The 18,892-nt window shown below is 39.2% G+C and overlaps 1 protein-coding gene across 4 annotated transcripts in view; it reads right to left on the bottom strand.

Annotated features, from left to right (window-relative positions):
* The window catches only part of CNOT6 (CCR4-NOT transcription complex subunit 6), a 76,063-nt gene that overhangs the window by 26,439 nt on the left and 30,732 nt on the right, over positions 1–18,892 (bottom strand). The gene's annotated exons all lie outside the window — the stretch shown is intronic.

The following is an 18,892-nucleotide window of genomic DNA, read 5'->3' as shown; positions in this document are numbered from 1 at the left end:
CATGCATAAAACTGTGAATATAAAAAAACCACTGAATTTGCATTTTACAGAGAACTGTGTGAATTATTTCTCAAAAAAAGAGGTAAAAGATTTTCCACACTTACTGAAAGCTACAAATCCAGACACAAAAAGTTCAATGAATTCAAAGCACACAGAAACTCCAGGAAGAACAAAATAGAAAACTACATAAAGACACATCTTAATCAAACAAAACAAATGAGAAAATATTAAAAGCGGTCAGAGAAAAACTAATTACAAGATCCAATCAAGAGACTGGTACAGGATCTGACGCCACCAGGGGCAGATCCAGGAAGTGCAGATCACTCTAAGAAGCATCGACAAACAATAGGAGTCACAAAAATGGGGAGACAGAGAAACAACCTCCCATCGAAAGGAAAGGTAGAGTCCCCAGAAAGAGTGCTAAATGAAATAGAGGGGAGCAAACTATCAGATATGGAATTGAAACCATGGATTATGGAGAAGCTCAATGAGCTCAGCGGAAACTACAAAGAACTCCAGGAAAACTACAGTGAACTCCAGAAGAACTATAAGGAACTTACTGAGAATTATACCAGCATCAAAAAGGACATGGAAGCTATCAATAAGAGTCAGGAGGAAATGAAGAATATAATCTCTGAATTGAAGAACACAGTAGAAGGAATTAAAAACAGGCTAGAGGAAGCAGAAGATTGGATCAGCGAGCTGGAGGACAATGTAGACAAAAACTCACAGACAGTGCAATGAAACGAAAAAAGACTGAACAAGACTGAAGAGGCTCTAAGACAGCTGCAGGACAACATGAAACGTAATAATATCCGTACCATAGGAATTCCAGAAGGAGAAGAAGAAGAGCAAGGAATAGAAAACCTCTTTGAAAAACTAATGACAGAAAACTTCCCTAACATGAAGAGAGAAAGAATCATGCAAGTCCAGGAAGCACAGAGGGTCCCAATGAAGATGAACCCCAACAGGCCCACTTCAAGACACATCATAATTAAAATGGCAACATTCAAAGACAAAGAGAGAATCCGAAAAGCAGCAAGAGAGAAACAACTAATAACATACAAGGGAGCTCCAATAAGGCTATCATCAGATTTCTCAGCAGAAACACTACAAGCCAGAAAGAAATGGCAAAAAATATTCCAAGCAATGAAAAACAGGCCTACAACCAAGAATACTCTACCCAGCAAGGCTCTCATTCAAAATGGAAGGTGAAATAAGGAGTTTCCAAGACAAAAGAAGGCTAAAAGAATACATCTCCACCAAACCAGCATTGCAAGAGATGCTAAAGGGTCTGCTTTAAGAAAATGAAGAAACAGAGAGAGACAGGGAGGAACACGAGTACAAAGGGGGAAAATGACAATGAATAAGTACTGAAAGAAAGAAGGAACTTCTACCATTTGCAACAACATGATTGGAACTAGAGAGAATTATGCTTAGCGAAATAAGCCAGGCAACAAAAGAAAATTACCTTATGCTATCACCTGTTACAGGAAACTAATGAACAACACAAACAAATGAGCAAAATTGAACCAGAGGTATGTAAACAAGGAATAAACTAACAGTAACAAAGGGGGAGATGGGAGGGAGAGAAGGGGTAAGAAGGGGAAGGGTCTAGTCAAAGAACATGTATAAATGACCCATGGACATGGACAACTGGGTGGGGACTGAATGTGGAAGAAGGGGGGGGCAGGGTGCAGGGAAGCAAGAGGGGGAAAAAAGTGAGACAACTGTAATGGAAAAACAAACAAACAGAAAATTTTTTAGTGGGGGGAAAAAATAAAAATATAAAGAATAGAAATGCAAGTTCAGTGAATATTATAAGGACAAGGATTTTCCTTCACACTGTATATTTTTCTCCCTATCTGATCCCTCCAGAATTTGGCATTCTAAACAAGTAAGTAATGACCTAAGTTTCTTTGCATAAAACTAATAAGACCAGTTGTTAATAGAGGTTTTTTTTTTGTTTTTTTTTTTCTTTAACTAAGACTTTGACTGGAATGTCATGCCTGAAGGAGACATGCTTGGGCTTTGGTTGTTACCAAAAAGCCCTGAGCAACTGGGACTGACTTTCAAAGGTAATAAAAGTCCACGAGATAAAAGGTCTGGTACCTTGGATGGATGAGCGGTCCATAGCAATCTTTCAAAGGAAGGAATGAAGGTTGTTTTCCTGAAAGATGGCTAGAAGGGACCTTAAGGCACAATGGAAAACCAGGAGGACCTGGAAAAGACAGGTGTTTACAGGCAAGGCTGAATGCCAGGTATGTGGCTCAGCTTCTGTGCCCTGAAGGGCAGACTGAAGGTCACCCTAAATGTTCCTTGCGTAAGTTCCAGCAAAGCAGAACTAAAGATCATAAGTGATCATTTGCTGCTCTTGTTGTGTTTATGCAAATGAACAGGATAAATTAAAAATGAACTTAATGCAGTCCCTTTAATGACAAGGAGGGTAATCTTAGGGAGAAAAATCACAACTCAAGGAAGATCACAATGTCCAGTGGTAGACTATAAAGTAGTGCAGCTAACCGTCTTTAAAGTTTCTTTTCATTTAAAATTTGTTTTCATTTGAAAGTTAAACTATGTCTGTGGCATTATCAAAGATGTTTAATTTACAGGCAAGAAGAATGTCAAATGCCTTGCAACTGGATGTCTTTCCGATAAGACAGTCTTACAGATTTAGAGACTTGTATGTGGGTTATGTTACATAAATTAACATGTGTTTTCTGTTTTCAAAGGGCATAAGCCTACGATCTCATTACCTGAGTGATTGTCTGTACGTATAGGCCTCACTTAATCCTGTCTGCATTGCTGCCTCCTGCGACTCAGTGGTTTGGCTGAAGTAAGTGGCTGGGTTGGTGAAGAACGGGGGTGGTCTGTGGGCTTCACTTTAAAACTGGTTTCTCTTTTCTATCCTAATGGCTTGGACAGAAAGAGCCCAGAGGCCTGAGAGGGGGGAAACCTAAAATATTTCCCTCAGTTCAAACTAAGTATAATGGGCAAAAGGGTTTTGGACAGGTGAGATGTACCTGGCATACCTTCCTCCAAAGAAGCCCTTCTTTTCCCTAATGTGGGACATTGAAAAATTAATACCTGTCTTTTATCATCTAGTGGTTATGGATTGAATGATGTCCTTTAACCCTGTTGCCCCCAGAATACAACAAGGATGCCAGCCTGTTAAACCAAGCATGCCGTTGTCCAGAGACAGCCAACCAACCTGGAGTCTGCACGATCCTTCCCCTTGTGGGAAGGCCACCCTCCCCTCCACACCCCCACTCTTATTAGGGATTTCTTGACCCAAGGGTAGGTAGGACGACAACCATGTCCAGCTTGAAGCAGCTAGAGGAGCTCGAGACCTTCGTCCATTGTCCTTTATAAGATTGTAAAGGGTCTTAAGTCTGAGAGGGAGGAATTGTTATTTTTTATTGTTAAAATATTTAACTAATTAATTATTTTTTAAAAAAAGGAGAATATATGAAAGGGTGAGGAAGGAGAGCTTGTATGTACGACCCATGGGCATGGACTTGGGGAGGGGATTGTTGGGGAAGGGCGGTGCTGGGCGGAGGGGAGCAAAGGGGAAGAAATTGGAACTATTGTAACAATATAATCAATAAAATATACTTAATAAATAAATAAATAAATTTAAAAAAAAGCAAAACGTAATGGAAATATAGTCTAACAATGAGACATAAAAGCCGCTGACATGAAGTTTCTAGGCTAGATATTGGATAAAGAACGAGTATTCTGAAGAAAGATAAAAATGGGATACAGTGAAAAAAATGGAGTAGAACTTGAAGATAGTGAGCAATGTATTTAAGATTTCAGAGGCAGGGAAGTTCCTGGTTAATACAGGTTGGGTGTGTCCCTAACAATAGGTTAATATTATATTAATTTAATTACATGTGTGTGTTTTCTCTGTCTAAGGACAACATAGTAAACATTTAGGAGTACCTAGTAAGTTAATTTATGTTTATAGTGGACTTAATATTGTTGGCTTTTAAAACTAAACATTGCTTATCATAATATTTAATCTTGTAATCAACTCATTAAAGGTAAGGCTGGGTGAATAATGATTTGGGGAACCTATTAAATTTCTTTCATTTCCTTTTATTTTCAAAAAAAAAAAAAAAAGATCCAATCAAGATGATGGTGCAGGTAGATATGGCTCACCTCTTTGCACAACCACATCAAAATTACAACTAAATTATAGAACAACCATCACTCAGAACTGTCAGAAATCAAGTTGAATGGAAGTCTGACAACTACAGAATTAAAGAAACCACATCCACCTAGATGGGTAGAAGGGGCGCAGACATGGAACAGGCTGATCCCTCATCCACATGTGGTCGGTAAAAATTTGGGAAGGGTATCTTGGGAGTAAGAGTCCCAGCCCCATACCAGGCCCTCCAGCCCAGGGTTCCAACGCCAGGAAGATAAGTCCCCACAACTTCTGGCTGCAACAATCAGCGGCGATTGAGTCAGTGGAAGAAACTTCTGGAGTCTCAAACAGTTTCTCTTAATAGAACCCACACACAGACTCACCTAATCAGACTCACTCCCTCTGAGCTCCAGCACTGGGGTAGCAGCTTCAAAGCCACCAGTGGCATACAGGGACAAACTGAAGCATCCAGCATCAAGGCAAGCAGAGGCCATTATTCCTATTCTAAACCCTCCACACACAGAGCTGGCAAGCTGGTGCCATATCTGAGACTCCATCAACCTGGCTAACACTGTTTGACCCACCTTGGCAATCCCCAGAGACTGCCACACCCAACTTATGAGCCCACCTAAACTGCTTTTCCATATGAATGACTGGTTTTGGCTCATGCTTCACAACTTCCTAAATGCTATCAAACAGGCAACAGCTGGCCTCAGTGAGCTCCAGGCCTAGCACTAACATTAGCCAGCTTAGACTCACACCTTGGCTCTGCCTGGGAATCTCCAAGCCCAGCACATGTAGCAGTCATCTCAGATTGCTTTATAGTTCAGGCAGGTTGCCCCGGGAAAAACACAAGTGGTGGCTGACGGTGGCCTATACCACCTAGGAAACTCCAGGACCAGCGCACCCAGTGGACACCTGCAGACCACGTCAGAATGTTACAGGAACAGGGGAGTCCAAAAACAAACCCCAGACTTTGCGGCTGGGAGATAGGGAAAAGGCAGCAGCTTTCAGGATGCCTTGCATGCCTGGGGCTAATGGCTGGAAACTTTGTTGCACAAAGATCTGCTTTGAAACTTCCAAGGCTCAGGAAGATGGGAGGGGTCTTGGACTGTAGAATGGTACGGAAGGAGCCTACAGAGCCTGCATAGCGTTCTGTGAATGGTCAGAACCGCTTGCAACACCCACTGCGTCAGAAGACGCAGTCAGGGATATATAAGCAGCTGCAGACATTTTAGCGGGTGTACTCTCTCCATGTGGCTTGGAGAAGGGGCCTCCAGGCTGCTTTATGAAGAGGCTCTCGCCATGCGGTTCTGAGGAGAGGAGATCCATGCGGTTTGCAGGAAGAAGGCAGGTTACAAGGAGGCTGAGAATCCAGACGGTTCTACATTGAGAGCCGGAGGGCACCACAGCACAGAAAGGACCTCCCCAATCAGAATTGAGTGATTGGCAGCTGCTGGTAAAGCTGAACTGTGCCTAGGAAGTAGGGAAACGGTGTTCCTGACTTTCCTAAGACTGGCCAGGTCTGGGAGGGGGAGGAAGAACTATGTGCAAATAAACAATTCTTTTTCTTTTCACTGAACTCTGGTATTGAGAGTTATAATCCTGGCAGTGGGCAATCGGGCCCCTAACTAACAGTTCGTGGGTTCTGTTTCAATCGGAGCAGCCCAGGGATTCTGTTACAAGAACACCACCACCCTGCCCCTGCACAGCTAATCCTTCACGGAGGGCGGAGGTTGGTGGTCAGTTGTCACAGCCAATCACTGTAGCTGACTGGTGTGGGTAAATCCCTCCCACTGATCTGCCAACAGCAACCAAGGCTCAACTACAAGAGGAGGGTGTACTCAACCCTCACAAAGGGCGCACCTCAAGTATCCAGCCTGGGTGATAGGGGAGGCTGTGCCACTAGACCCTACAGGGCACCTACTACATTAGGCCATGCTACCAAGACACAGAGTCAAAGCAGTTCTACCTAAAACATAGAAAAAAACACAGGGAGGCTGCCGAAATGAGGAGACAAAGAAACATGGTTCAAATGAAAAAGCAGATCAAAAGCCCAGAGAAAGAACTAAATGAAAGGGAGATATCCAATCTATTAGATGCAGAGTTCAAAGCACTGGTGATCAGGATGCTCAGAGAAATGACTGAGTACAGCCACAAAATAAAAGAAGTGAAGGTTATACAAAGTGAAATAAAGAAAAAATGTACAAGGAACCAAGAGTGATGGGAAGGAAGCCAGGATTCAAATCAATGATTTGGAAGAAAAGGAAAAAATAAACATTCATCAGGAACAGAAAAAAGAAACAAAAATAGAAAAAAATAAGGAGAGGATTAGGAACCTCTGGGACAACTTTAAACATAGCAACATCCAAATCATAGGGGTGCCAGGAGAAGAGGAAGAGCAAAAAATTGAAAACTTATTTGAAAAAATAATGAAAGAAACATCCCTAATTTGGTGAAGGAAATAGACATACAAGTCCAGGAAGCACAGAGAGTCCCGAACAAGTTAGACCCAAAGAGGACCACACAAGACACATCATAATTAACATGCCAAAACGCTAAAGATAAAGAGAGAATCTTAAAAGCAGTAAGAAGAAAGCAGAGTTACCTACAAAGGAGTTCCCATAAGACTGTCAGCTGATTTCTCAAAAGAAACTTTGCCAGCAAGAAGGGCCTGGCAAGTATTCAGAAGCATTCAAAGTGATGAAAAGCAAGGACCTACAACCAAGATTACGCTACCGAGAAAAGCTATCATTTAGAGTGGAAGGGCAGATAACGTGCTTCCCAGAAAAGGTAAAGCTAAAGGTGTTCATCATCACCAAGGCATTACTATATGAAATGTTAAAGGGACTTAAGAAAAAGATCAAAACCATGAACACTGAGAAAGACAACAAATCCTCAACTATCAACAACTGAATCTAAATCAAAAAACAAAAACAAAACAAAACAAACTAAGCAAACAACCAGAACAGGAACAGAATCATAGGTATGGGGAGCATTTGGTGAGTTATCAGCTGGGGCGGGGGAAGGGTGAGAAATGGGGAAATGGTGCAGGGATTAAGAAGCATAACTGGTAGGTACAAAATAGACAGGGGGAAGGTAAGAATAGTATAGGAAAAGGTGAAGCCAAAGAACTTACATGCACGATCATGGACGTGAACTAAAGGGGGTGGGATTGCTGGAGGGAAGGGGGCTACTGGGTGGAGGGAGGCAAAGGGAAAAATACTGGGACAACTGCGTAGCATAATCAATAAAATATACATTTTAAAAAATCAATAAATAAAAATTTTAAAGAAAAAATAATTACATTTCACACAGAAAAATAAAGATAAAATGTGTGTAAATTTTTCTAGTTGTCCCCAATGTAAGAGAAAAGACAATAAACAAAATATTTAATATACTGAAAAAAAAATTTTGTCAACTTAGCAACCCAGCAAAATATCTTTCAAATGAAGGCAAGTTACAAGATGATAAAAAGCTATGGAGATAGATGGTAGTGATGATTGCACAACACTGTGAATGTATTTAATAAAAACCTCACAAAGAAAATTCTAGAACCAGTTGGGTTCATTGGTGAATACTACCAAACATTTAAGGAAGAACTAATACCAATTTTCCACAAATTCATAAAGAAAACTGAAGACAAGAAGGTACTTTCCAACTCCTTCCACGAGGCCAACATCACCAAACCACGCAACCTAATACAAAAAAAACTACAACTCCACATCCCTCATAAACACAAATACAAAATTTAACAAACCTTAATAAATCAAATACAATAATATATTAAGAGTAACTACCAAGTAAGATTTGTGCCACAAAACATCCGATCTTTCTCCTTTCCTTCCTCTCTCTCTAAAATTAAATAAATAAAATCTTGCAGAAAAATTTAAAAAGAGATGTGCCAGGAAATTCAAGGTTCATTGAGCATTCAAAAAAAAAAAAAAGAAAATCATTCAAAACTTTTTTCTCAGATAGAAAATCATCTAAATAAATGCAGTAAGAGCATTTGACAAAAATTAATACCCATTCCTGATTTCAAAAACAAAAACTCTCAGTAAGCTAAGAATATGAGACAACTTCCTCAACCTTGATAAATGGCATCTACAAAAAGCTGTGGTAAATGAATGGCTACTTCCCCCCTAAGAGCAGAAACAAAGTAAGACCATGCATTCTCAATACTCCCATTCAACATTATACTGGAAATTCTAGCCTGTGCACTGACAAGAAAAGTTAAAAATTGGGAAGGTAGAAGAGGTAAAGCTATCTTTATTTGCAAACAGTACAATCATCTATGTAAAAATCCTATGCAATCTATAAAAGTACTACCAGTAAGTGAGTTTAGCAAGGTCATAGGGATAGATCAATATACAAATACATCTATTGTTATTCTATATACTAGCCATGAACAATCGGAAATTAAAATTCCAAAATGGCAATATTTACAATACCATCAAAATTATAAACTACTTTGGGGCAAATTTGAGCCCCCCCCCCAAAAAAAGTGCAGTACCTGTGTATTAAAAACTACAAAACAATGTTGAGAGAAATTAAAGAAGTCCTAAATAAGTGAAATTTATAGTGGTCATAGAGCATAAAATTCAATATTGTTGAACCATGCAATCCAGGAGACTAAGGCTCCCAGTTTACTCCATAAGAATGTTGCCTTTGGAGAGTCTGATGATGCCTATTTATATCTCTATAGCAGTGTATGAATTTAAAAGGACTCCAAAATTTGTATTCAATTTTAAACAGCTTAGTGACTTGAGAAAGGCTAGGATTAATCTAACCTACATTACGAGCCCTGTTTTGACAAGTAACTTCATTGCAAAATGCCCAGAATCCTTTATTGCTAAGTATCAGGAGAGAGGAGGAGAGTCTAGTGTTCCCTGAAATCAGAGGGTTACACTAAAGGGACTAGGTGTAATTAGTGTCCGTACAAAGAAATCAAAATCACTTTCTCTGCATTTGCAGATTTTTAAAAAACAAGGAAGATGTTTTGAATGAATCTCTAAAATTCTTACATTTCAGAAGAAACAGGAATTACAGTTGATCGTTATTCCTGTGAATTAAAACTCCCTCCAATTCATTTGTAACCCAAAACCAATTCTTGAAGCACCTTCAGTCATTCACACGGGCAGAGGAGCAAAATATGTTCCTTGCCCAAAGCAACTCTGAGCTGAAGTCCAACAAGCAGCTCTCATAAAGTAAACAGCATCTCCTTCACTATTCAGTGCCCCAGTTTTTGCTTTTTGTAAGTGATTTCAATGTTTAAAATGGCTCCCAAGCTTAATGCTAAATACAAAGCCCTATGTGCCTCATAGGGAAAATCCGTGTTTTAAATAAACTTCCCTCCGACATGAGTTATAATGCTGTCAGCCATGAGTTTAATGTTAATTAGTCAAGAAAATATATTAAATAAGGTATCTTTAAACAGAAACACACATAAAATAAACTTATGTACTTATCAGTCAATAAAAAGGTCATGACCAGAGGTTCACAGGAAGCTAACCCTGTCCCCTCTGGGACCAATGGTTCAGTATTCGCCAATTCAGTGTTCAAAGTGACTTTAGGCAAAAAAAAAAAAAAAAAAAAAAAAAAAAGATTTTGTAAATTTCAAGAAAGGAAAGGAAAGGAAAGGGGAAAGGGAAAGGGAAAGGAAGGAAGGAAGGAAGAAAAGAAAGAAGAAAAGGGAAGGAAAGGAAAAAGAAAAAGAAAAAGAAACAAGAAGAAAAGAAAAAAAGCAGCCCCGGTGGCTCAGTGGATTGGGCACCAGCCTGCGAACCAGAAGGTCACCGGTTCGGTTCCTGTTCAGGGCATATGCCTGGGTTGCAGGGTGAATAACAAGCACCGTGAATAACAAGAACCAACTGTAAATGGAAAAGGCAGTAATTTGAATTTTTTTCTACTTACAACTCTTATTGAAGTTAAAGGCTAGGATCTCAGGTTCCTACTAGCAAGGGAAACTGTAACCTCACAAAGGAGGAAGACTGTTTCGAGACTTGCAAATTGGATTAAGAGGAAGAAAAAAGATTAAATTACATGAAGACACTAAGAGAACATTTGGCAGATTAGAAACAACCATTGCTTAACTTAAAAATAGTAAAGTTGATGGGGAAGGAAATGTACTTAACACACCAAAGCATGTGAGTTAAATGGAAGTTTCAACCCATAAAGGAAAGTGTAATTGCAAAGGTACATATGGCTGAACTTTGGTGGGAATTCATGCTTAACAGCAATGGAATGATGAAACTATCTTAAATTATACAGATCTAATTGAAGTAGAAGAGCTTAGATCTAAAGGTAAAATTTAGCCTAGAACCTGGAGAATGGAAAGACTTTGGCAAGTATTAGGGAAAAGATAAGAGAAAAAAGAAAGGTGAGAATATTATGTTCAAAATAAAAAGCCCACTACAGCGGGATGAAGAAAAATAATCCATGCAAGTCGGGTACTGACCGTGTGGTCTAGGCTCCACCATTTAATACCTGCTTGGCCTTTGGAAGAGGAAATATTTACTATAAAGCTGAGTCACCAATATCTAAACTAGTTATACCTCCTTACATTTCTCTAAAAAACCTAAGCTTACTTTTCAAATAAAACTGCTTAGTAAATAATTCAGCAATGTTTAAAAATACCGAAATTCTATTACCCAGTAAAGTAACTACTATTTTATCACATCCATATGTTAATATAAAAATAGGAATCCAAGTGAATTGAATTATACATGCTTCTTTAACAGGGAAAAAACAAAGAAATTACGGACCTTCAAGCTCTTTTCCCTTTTTTGCTGTAACAGATTTTCTAAAATCCTTCCAAGGGTAAGAGGTTCTAGAAAACACGAAAGGTTCGAGTCTTTAGTTTTAACTGCATGTTTCACCCTTAAACTTAACTCCCTACAATGGAACAAGAAAGAGATCATCATTTTACACTTCCTCCTACCCACTCATTACATTCAAAAGTTAGTATCATCTTGAAGGAAGTTAAACAAATGGCCAATAAAGATATACAAAGATACTTAATGTCATGGACCATCAAGGAAATACAAATCAAAACCTCAATAAAATACTTCTCCACACCCACTAAAGTGGCTAAATAAAAATGTGTTGTCAAGGAGTGGAGCAACCAGCACCCCAATACATGCTGCTGGTTAGAATGTGAAATGATGCGGGAACTTTGGTTCAGAACAGGTGAATCTACAGATGTAGGAAATAAACTACTGGTTCCCTAGAGCTAGCGGGTTGGGAGGAAATAGGGGTGACTGTCAAGGAATATACGATTTACTTGGGGATGATAAAAACGTTTTAAAAGCAATGTGATAGTGGTTGCACAACTCTGAATATGATAAAACCCACTGAACTGTACACTTCGGTGAGTGAACTGTATAGTATGTAAATTATTTCTCAGTAAAACTGTTATATAAAAAATAAGGTTTGGCATAACAGAATAACAAAATTAACATGAAAAACAATATTTTGCATATATAAAATAATCAGATGGAAGAACAGAAGGTAAGACCCTATTTATAATAATAACTTGAAGGTAAAGTACCTAGGAATGAATGTAATAAATATATTAGGCTTAAGGAAACAAAAAGCAAATATAAAGACATAAATCATCCTAATTTATAAAATAACATGATTGTTTTAAAAATGTCAGGACTAGATAAGTTGATTCTGAATTTCATTATTAAAAAAATAGCCAAATATCATCTGTCAAAATTACAAATGCATATACCCTTTGGCCTACAGATACATTAACAGAGATGCAAAATAATCTGCAAGGTTATTCACTATAGCACTATTTATCACAGACTAACCACCAATACAGTGCCACTTAATTACAGTACACATGTGATAGAAAAGTACAGGACATCTATCTATATACTTATTTAGAAATCTGAAATACAATGTTACACGAGGAAAAAGCATATCTTTTCAATTAAAAATAAGCTGTGGAGTAAGAATCTATACCTGTATTTGTATATGCATAGAAGTACTCTAGAGAGATGCAAAGAAATGGCTAACCTGGGTGTGCATGTCCAGTGTGTGTGCAGGAGATGTACCTGGGGGGTTGAGAGAGACATGCACTGTATACTTGTTTACACTCTCACATGTCCATTCTTCCTGAGATGCCCTTAACCCCACATTCCCCTGGCTAATACTGTTAACTAGGTAGGATGTGTTTCCTGGACCCACCAAGCTGGTTAAGACAGTCTTAAAGAAAAGATAGTAGTTCAAGTTTTCTGTCCAGTATGTATAATGGTTTTTACCTTCTTGTGAGAGTCTCCTCTTAACAGTCTGAAAGGATCCTAAAATCTCCTCCTATCACCCACCACATCAGAAGTTTCAAAATGAATAAATGAGTATGTAAATAAGACATGTAAATGTTTTCCAGTGATAGGTGATGGCCTCAGAACTACCATTCTTGGGTTTCCCTCCTCTCCTGGTTACCTGTCCCCAACTCTGAACACCTTCCACAAAGCAGATACCTGGGCTCTCTTAGAGGGTGGGCAGCTCCACAAGCTGATCACATAATTAAAAGTTGCTTGACTCAAGGTACACATATCATGATAATAAAAGAGCTAAATATCACAGTCCTAAAAAGAGAGAGAGAATTTGATCCAGAATTAGAGAAAATATAGTCCGTCACTCTCCATGGAAAAACAGTCAGTCTGCACAGTTTCCTTTCACACTAAACTTAAGCCTCCAAAATGCTAAAAGATGTTACAAAGCAGAAAAGGCTACAGGCAACATTCAAAGGTCATTTAATGACCACCAAGGAGCCCAGATCCAAGCCCTTATTTCACGGGAAGTCCCTGAGCATGGCCCTGGCTGGCACATTTCTCCCTGCCTCACGCTGCCACCTCAGGGGCCTAGTACAAGAGCTACCTGGGCTACAGATGCACACCCAAGCAGGCAACCACAGGGCTGCCACCCCACAAAGAACAAGAACAAGGTGAACGTGAGAGTTGTTTGTTATCTGCAGGTTCTTAGGCAGAATTTCAAAATCTGTACACATATGAATGTTAACTTCCTGTAACAATAATTTGTTGTTGACCAATGTACCAAGGGAGGAAGAAAAGTAGATAAAAATAAGGTGCGGGAGAACCCACAAAAATGAGAATGAAAGCCTGGGAAAGCTTTAAAAATAGGATATGAGAAAAAAAAATCACTAGAAAAGGGAAGCAAAGAAAGGGCACGATGCAGGACATACACACCAGATCGCCTCTGGAAGAGTATATGCAACTGCACGGAGAGGTGAGCAGACGAAGGGAAAACTGCTGGCCAGAGGCTGAGGTGTTGAGCACAGCGTGAAGCCTCTTACACAGTCGGAGAGACTCAACAGGGATTCAGGAACTACCACGGGAGAACCTGTTAAACCACCACAATCCCACTTAGGAACTGCAAATGGAACAGAGGCGACCCTGGAGGAAGCCAACCCTCACAACTGCTCATCACCAGGCTTACGTGAGATGAGCCACTGATGAGATCAAGGTCACCCACGCCCACCAGTCTTGCCTGGCAAACACCAAAGGCAGATTTCACTCCTAAGGAAGAGAACACCATCTAGACCAGTGGTTCTCAACCTTCCTAATGCCGCGACCCTTTAATACAGTTCTTCATGTATTAAATACATGTATTCCCCAACCATAAAATTATTTTCTTTGTTACTTCATAACTGTAATTTTGCTACTGCTATGAATCGTAATGTAAATATCTGATATGCAGGATATATTTTCATTGTTACAAATTGAACATAATTAAAGCACAGTGATTAATCACAAAAACAATATGTAATTATATATGTGTTTTCCAATGGTCTTAGGCGACCCCTGTGAAAGGGTCGTTCAACCCCCAAAGGGGTTGCGACCCACAGGTTGAGAATCGCTGATCTAGACCATCAACTTAATTTACCATTTCATACATAATTGCTAGCATTCAATAAAAAGTCTAAAGAACTAAAAACCAAAGAAAAAGAGAAACAACAGAACAGAACCACCAGAGATTCAGATATTGCAGTTACCATACACAATCTTTTAAAAAAACTGTGATAGAACATTTTCAGCAAGAGTAACATGGACTGAATTTACCCTCCCACCTGTAACAATTAAAAAAACCGAACAAATATTATCTATGGAAACCTGACAGCAAAGGACAGAGATCACTGAGAGACAAAAACAAACAAGGTAAGCCCGCAAGACTGTTCCAGCATGCTGACTGCAGTTTCCAGGGAGCAGTGCGGTGAGATGGGCCAAACCCAGGGGCGTGGGGCTGGCCACAGTGGGTTGAGGGGATGAAGGTGCAAGTCCAGAAATGCCAAGGTGGCTCAAGTTCACACCACAGACTGCTCAAAGGAAAGAGCTACAGAGATATAAAGCTTTGGAAGTCTGAAGACGACCCCGCCTTGAGTCTTCAGCTGAGTACTAATCAGCAATACCTGTGAGGAACAATGCAAGCCAGGGGTGGGAGAGTGGAGACACACTGATGAGGGTAGAGGGAATGATACTTGGGATCACACAGGGCCAGGTACAGTTTGTGTTCTCACCAAGGTAGAAAATCTCATAACCCACAGTGAACTCAGAAAGGTATTACTTAAAAGCAAGCCTTGGGAGAATCAAACTATTTCTAAATAATTTAATTGTATCCTAGAACAAAGCTCAAGAGTATTTCTAGGAATACAAAAATATCCAGCATCCAAAAACGTAAAATTCACAATGTAATGTGTCCAATAAAAAATTAACCAGGCGTGGGGTTAAGGTGGGAGGTGGGCAGAGGAAGGAGGGGAGGACCACTGGTGATGGCAGCGGCAGTGGTAGTAGTTGGTGGCGGTGGATAAATCAAAACCAATCAAGAAATGAAAAAGACAGAGGTAGTAAATAAGGGCACTAAAAGTTATTAGACCTGTATTACACTTGCTCAAGAAGATAAAGGCAAACTGTTAAATAAAGGCATAGATGATGTAAAAATCACTCACATTTAACTTCTAGTTATGAAAAATAGTTACTATATGATATTAACAGCAAATTAGATACTGCAAAGAAAAGACTAGTGAAACTGAAGACAGCAATAGAAACTGTTCAAAAGGAAAAAAAGAAAATAAAGACAGGAATTAAATTAAATACTAAATCATTAGTGAGCTATGGAACTTCAATACAAATAACTGTATTCCCCAAAGGGCTGAGGATTGAGGAGGAGTATAAAAACAATTATTTGAAGAAATAGTGGCCTAACTTCAAATTTCATGAAAGCTATAAATCCACAGATCCAAGAAGCTCAACAAAAACCTGAGCAAAAGAAAAATGAAATAAAACAAAACAAAACTATATCAAAGCATATTATAATCACACTGCTAAAGCAGTGATGAAGAGAATATCTTAAACCACGGAAAAGAATCATACAGTAAAGAAACAAGGATAAGAATGACAAGGACTGCTCTTCAGAAGCAAAGCAAGTAAGGAAGACAGTGGAGCAGAATCTTTGAAGTACTGAAAGATAAAAACTGTCCACCTAGAATGCTATGTCTAGCAAAACTACCTTGCAAAAACAAGGCAAAATAAAGATATTTTCAGACATAAAATTTGAATATACAAAAATCACCAGCATACCTTCACTACAAGAAATATTAAAGGAAATCTTTCAACCAGAAGAAAAATGGTAACAGAAATGTGCTTACACACAAAGGAAGGAAGTACATGGGTAAAATAACTTTTCCTACTATATGACTGTTTAAAGGAAAAAATAACAATATTTTGTGAGATTTCTGAGTAGAAATAAAATATATGACAGCAACAGCACAAAGTCCCGAAGAAGAGAAACAGAAGTACATTGCGGTTAAGGCTCACACTATACATGAAATGGTATATTACTGATATACTTTATGTTGTAAACCCTAAAGTGACCATTACTAAAGAGTTACACCAAACTAATTAGTCAACAAAGGAGTTAAAAAGCAATTTTACAAAAAATAGAAAAAAGGCAGAAAGAAAGAAAGAAGAAGGAAGGAAGGAAGAAAAAGAAAGAAGAAAGGAAAGAGGAAGAGAGGAAGGAAGGAAGGAAGGAAGGAAGGAAGGAAGGAAGAAAAAGAAAGAGGAAGAAAATACAGGTGACCCTTAAACAATGTGGAGATTAGGGTTGCCAATGCCCTCGTCATAGTTGAAAATTGTATATAACTTTCTTTTTTAAAGATTTTATTTATTTTTAGAGAGAGGGGAAGGGAGGAAGAAAAAGAGGGAGAGAAACATTGATGGAAGATAGAAACAATTGGCTGCCTCTCATATGTGCCCTGATGGGGAGAAACCTGCAACCCAGACCTGTGCCCTGATGGGGGATCAGATCAGCAACCTTTTGCTTAGTAGGATGACACCCAACCAACCAAGTCACACCAGTCAAGACTGAAAATTAAATATAACTTTTGATTCCCCCAAAACTTAAGGTTGTCCCTTGGTATCTGGAGGGGTGGGAGGTGGTTCCAGGCACCAAAATGGGCATGATCAAGTCTTTATACAAAATGGTGTAGATCAATGCACCTCCAGATCCACGGACTCTCAACTACAGATTGAAAATAGCAGAGATATGTATTTTTAAGAATCTGTATATAGACAACCCTGGCTGGTTTGGCTCAGTGGATTGAGCGTCGGCCTGCGAGCTAAGTGTCGCTGGTTCGATCTTCCAGTCAGGGCACATCAGAGAAGGAAAACTCTGATTCCAAAAAACCTCCGCTGCCTTGCGGCATACCTCTTCAGGGGAAAGGCTAAGGGAGTAAACCCCGACAGAAAATCCGGAGCCGGAGTCCCTAAGGCGGTTTGACGTTGTAGTCAACACCGGCAACTCCTGCGGCGCACCTGAAGCCAAGCTGTATTGACTCCGTCTTTCCCTTGGATCCTTCAGCTGCGAAGAGAGGGGGGGTCTGCTGCATGGGCAACAGCAGACCCTCCATATCACCCTGCCCAGGCTCTGTAGCTTCAGCTCCACTGGAGAGGACACTCCAGCGTCATCGCAAGATGTCGATTCAACACGGGAGGAGACAGATACCGTGTCACTCCCGAGTCAGACTGCACAGCCATTCTCGGCGGTGCAGATAGACTCTTAAGAAGCTACACCATCGTCTCTCGAGACGGACGGCTGCCGCCGCCGCCGACGTATATAGACATTAATATGCTGTAAGGATGGCATGCCCAGAGAGGGTACCTAGGCTGCACCTCACCTGCCACACCGTGCCCTATGCATCTCTTCCATATAGCTGTTCCTGAGATGTACCCTTTGATAGTAAAGGTAAAAAAAATATATGTGTAAAAGAGGACCCACACAGTACAACCCCATATGTTCAAGGGTTAACTCTAAATTGTGTGACAGCATGCTTAAACCCAACCGTATTAATAATAGCATTAAATGTACTGTAAATCTAACTAAAGGAACTGAAAATAGAGAAAGCAACTAGTATCCTCTGGAAAGCACCAATTTGAGAACATTATTGCAACTGGGAGTTTAGTACAATTCAGTAGTAAGGGCCAAATGTCCACAGTAAGTCTGAAAGCAGTCTAGGCCCTAGGAACTCTACAAACTGACCAGCCAAGGACCCACACTGAGGATAAAACTCCAAAAAACAGAATTAAAATGGAGTAGGACAGGAATAAAAGATATGGGGAAAAAAAGGTCCAGATAAAAGTAAGAGAAGGGAGCAAAAGCAGAAAGTCTTATACACTGCAAAAAAAGAAAGGAAGAAAGAAAGAAAGAAAGAAAAAGAAGAGAAAGCTCAAGTAGTTAGAAAACTTTCCTGACCAGCCCTGGCTGGTGTGGCTCAGTGGATTCGGTGCCAGCATGCAAAATGAAGGGTCGTTGGTTTGATTCCCTGTAAGGGCACAAGCCTGGGTTGCAGGCCAGGTCCCCACTTGGGGATGTGCAAGAGGCATATCTCTTGCACATTGAGATTTCTCTTTCTTCCTTTCTTCCCCTCTCTCTAAAAATAAATAAATAAAATCTTAAAAATAAAAAAAGAGAGAAAACTTTCCTGAGCATACTTTCTAGTTCAGAAAACTAAATTAAAAAAAAAAATTATATGGTCAAATTTCATAAAAGTCATATTTTAAGAAATTATTATAAGAAAAATGGATAAAGACCAGGATAAGTCCCTACAAACAAAAGCTTACCTACCACAAACTCTTGAAAAGCTATTACATACATTTTCAAAATAAGCTAAAATGTATTAAGAAAATGATAAAAGCACTAAAAGAACATAAATAAGATTTAGAAAAAACTCAGAAAAGGAAAATCAAACTACGAAGAACTTCATAATGAATAACTGCAAGAGAAAATATTTTTAGAAAAGTTGGAGGAAATTTTTTTAAATCACAAGTAAATAAAAAAGAATTCAAAAATCAATTACTTTCTTGTATAGCAGCAATAAGCCACTGAATCTGACATTAAAAGCACAATACCATTAGCACCCCCATAAATGAAATACTGAAGTATAAGTTAACAAAAAATACACATGATCTACATGAGAAGAACTGAAACTGAGGAAAAAAAAATAAAAGAACTGAATAAATGGAGACATATTCCATGTTTATAAATAGAAGGACCTTGTCAGTTGTTCTCAATTTGACCTATAGATTCAATTCAATATCATCTAAAAGCTTAGCAAATTATTTGGGAGAAATCAACAAACTAATTCTGAAGTTTACATGAGGAAGCAATAGACACAAAATAACCAACACAAAACTGAAGAAGAACAAAGTTGGA

Source organism: Furipterus horrens, unplaced genomic scaffold (genome assembly GCF_987537825.1).
Source record: "Furipterus horrens unplaced genomic scaffold, mFurHor1.1.pri manual_scaffold_10, whole genome shotgun sequence".
Classification (NCBI taxonomy): domain Eukaryota; kingdom Metazoa; phylum Chordata; class Mammalia; order Chiroptera; family Furipteridae; genus Furipterus; species Furipterus horrens.
Note: the sequence above shows the minus strand (reverse complement) of the source record. Positions and strands in the feature narration are given on the sequence as shown.